Source organism: Cynoglossus semilaevis, chromosome 16 (genome assembly GCF_000523025.1).
Source record: "Cynoglossus semilaevis isolate Cse_v1.0 chromosome 16, Cse_v1.0, whole genome shotgun sequence".
Classification (NCBI taxonomy): domain Eukaryota; kingdom Metazoa; phylum Chordata; class Actinopteri; order Pleuronectiformes; family Cynoglossidae; genus Cynoglossus; species Cynoglossus semilaevis.
The window spans coordinates 17,357,963-17,361,320 of NC_024322.1; the positions used below are offsets into that span (position 1 = coordinate 17,357,963).

Genomic DNA, 3,358 nt, shown 5'->3' on the forward strand with positions numbered 1-3,358 from the left:
ATCACCATTTTATTCAGGCAAAAAAAAAAAAAATCAACCACTGACGCAGTAAATGACGACACATAATTCGATCGCAACATACGTCACAGACCCTCAGATTATGGTCCGTGGAAACCCAGTGGTCCCTGCACTGCGGGTTGAGAACCACTAGTCTACATAATCCCCTGCCACGACAGACATGTTCTGTAATATTGACTTTGGGAGGATTCGCACCGCCGCAGATTTACTTCAACTTTATCCAACAGTCCGCGGCGGCGGCGGCGGCGGCGGCGGGGATTGCATCAGGAAGGCTGGCAGCTGAGGCTGCTCCTCCGGAGCTAGCAGACAGGGGGTGGGGTGCCCGGCTGCTGGAAACTGGGAGGAGAGAAAAGAGGGGGGCGGAGGTGGAGGAGGAGGAGTAGGGAATATTCTTTGTCCTCACCCCGCGGCACAGCACATAACAGAAGAAGAACGCGGACTCTTCACAAGGAACACAAAAGTAGATGGAGTGAAATCTGAGAGAGAGACTCAGACACAGACAGAGAGAGAGAGAAGCTCCACCAAGTCAAAACCACGGGTGGAGAAAAAACAACAAGTCAGAGACAAAAAAAAAAAGAGAGGAGCGAACAACGACTGAAGGTAAAGGAAAAAAAACACACAACAATAACAGAAAAACAGAGGCGAGGGCTTTAGCAAGGCTGGATACCGGTGCTGGAACTTAGCGTAACGATGATGTTTGAGTCGGTTTTTTAACCGCGATTTATTGTTCAGAAACCGTTAAACGTTTTTTTTTTTTGTTAATCAATTCTCATCACCGACAGCTGTGGATGTTTGAGTTCACTTTGTGAACCGCCTACACAGCTACGGAAAGGCGCTAATTTACACCAAACTGACCACGGTGTGTGTTGGCGTTTGTTCATCCACGCAGTTGGTTGTGATTTTTTTTTTTTTTTTTTTAACAGAATCGACGTTAATGCTGTGACTTTTGTGAACGTTTTTGTGCAGGTACGGATTTATTCGCACAGTTAATATTAATTGGTAACAAACTGCATTAGCTAACCATGTTTTCTGGTCATTAGCTTTTTTAACGTTTTTTTTTTTTTTTTGCGTTATTGTTTCGAACATGCATCTTGTTCTTCGTTCGGGAATTCGTTGTTCATCCCTCCTTTAATCATCGGTACACCACAGGCGTTGAACGTTTAAGGAGTGAACACGAGGAGGACTGTGTGACGTCACAAGGTTAGCCACGCGGAGGTTTGAGGTTTTTTTTGGGTGGGGGTCGTCCAACGTTAACTTTATTTTCATTAATTTATTTATTCAACTGTACTTGTGTTTCCACCGACGCTGCAGTCTCTGGTGGTTGTTTTCTGATTGTACAGTACGTCCAACGTTAACTTTATTTTCATTAATTTATTTATTCAACTGTACTTGTGTTTCCACCGACGCTGCAGTCTCTGGTGGTTGTTTTCTGATTGTCCAGCTACCTTCTAGGACCTGGTCCTCCACACGGTTGTTGGGTCAGAGAAAAATACAGGTCAGCAGTTGTAGGTTCTAAGATTGGTAGAGACCTTGGACCACCTGAGGGAGTTGAGAGTTTGAGGCCCCTCACACTGGCCGGTGGATGGTTTGGGTTCTTCAGTTGACCTTATTCCCAGGAATCCTGAGTACTGAGAATTCATTGAAGGAACATCCCAAGAGTCCATTAGTCTGAGGCCCGCACCAGCCCGTGTCAGCCCCCGCTGATGGACCGTGCTGATAAGGCAAGGGTCTGCAACCCTTCAGCAGGGTTTCCAAAACATGGATGTTGGTACTGGTCCTGGACATCGATGGACCGTGCTGATAAGGGAGATCAGAGATCTGTTAAGAGGCAAATGTTTTGTGCTGGTTTTGTCTGGTACCAAGTGAGCCATAGTTTGGTACCAGGTGTCTGCTGTGGCTGTTCTGTGGTTCAGTGGTTGGTCAGAGGTAAAAAAAAAAAAAAAAAAGCTAATTTAGCTTAGCTTTGATACTTGCAAGCAAGATCATTGAAGATATATTTAGTTCCTACCCTCCCTACTGACAAAACCAGTGATGAAATATGGACAAAATATAGAATAAGATAAAATTTAATGAAACATACAGTGGTCCCTCGTCTATCATGGGTTTTTTTTCCTTTTTCTTAGGCCAGAAAATGCTTATTTTCTATATCACCAAAATGTTTTATGCGCTGCTAAAACTCACGAAAAATCCACAATACAAGAATACACTAAAAATGTTAATGTGGCCAAGAGTCAAACAGCAGTGAAGTGAGTTTTTCTAGAACTGTGTACAATGACGAGGACACCAGTTAATCTGACCTTAAAAAACATATTTTGTCAACATTTTTGTCCAACAATATCCTTCATTTTTCTGCCACGCATCGACAAAAGCAAAACTGTTTATGCTGCAAGAACCTTTTGCAACGTTGGAGTTTTTGTCAAGTATGTGGCCATAAAGTGTTTCTTAATTATCACTGGTGAAAACAGACTTTGAGGGAAATGTTTTTTTGTTTTTTTTTTAGTGTTTCTTAATTATCACTGGTGAAAACGGACTTTTTAAAAAAATGCTCTAATTTTTCCGTGACCGTCTGTAAATGTAACGTCTCGTCTGAACGGTTTTTTGGTCAGACATCTGGAGACGGCTCTTTTTTTTTTTTTCTCTCCCCCCAGTACCCAGAAGGCCTTGCTATCATTTTGCCCAACAGTGTACATAATTCATGCCTGTGTCTTAGTGAGGTCACGGTGTCTAACAGCTGTAGCTCCTGGACAGCTTCATTAACGGCAGCGATGGAGCCGTCAGTCAAAGTCCTGATTAAACTCTACTCACGGCTGTAAGTCTGACACCTACTGGCAGAGTGGCTTTTTTTTCTGGACCTAATCTGGACTCGTCCCGACGGCACCAGCGGGTCGCTGCCAACCCGCAGAGCCAGAGCCGATACAGGAAGCTGACAGATCTTTACTCCCAGTCTGTCATTGAGGGGAAACGTTGAGTCGTGTTTTCAACCCCAAATTTAAAGCCCTGTATTTAGCAGCTGTTTTTTTTTTTTTTCCTCCCAGTGGTCTTGATGTCCTGACTGCAAACATGTCACACACTCCTGATCTATGTTGAGGTGGACAGAGCTGCACGAACCCCACATTATAGGTAGGATAATGACAGTGGGAGCCCGCGTGGGCCGTAAACAGACGGGACATAATGACGGCCGGGTCAGAAATAGACCGCGGTGACGGAGACGTTTGTCGGAGCTCGTGTTCTGAAACGTACGATTACCGTGAGGAGGCAAATAAACACACTCATTACCCCCTCCACCCACCCCCCCCCCCCCCCTCGCCTGAAGTCTTCATCTCCACCATCAATCTACTTC

The 3,358-nt window shown here is 44.7% G+C and overlaps 1 protein-coding gene across 3 annotated transcripts in view; it reads left to right on the forward strand.

Annotated features, from left to right (window-relative positions):
- The first annotated feature begins 381 nt into the window (after positions 1–381).
- Positions 382–3,358, forward strand: part of LOC103392434 (gap junction gamma-1 protein-like) — a 9,075-nt gene continuing 6,098 nt past the window's right edge. Inside the window, exon 1 of one of the 3 annotated variants that reach the window (XM_008329042.3) lies at positions 382–618. The gene's annotated coding sequence lies outside the window, so the exon portion shown is untranslated. Of the gene's footprint in view, positions 619–854; positions 985–1,094; positions 1,219–3,358 lie in introns of those variants that run through there. The other 2 variants (XM_025063816.1, XM_025063815.1) reach the window with 2 other exon arrangements.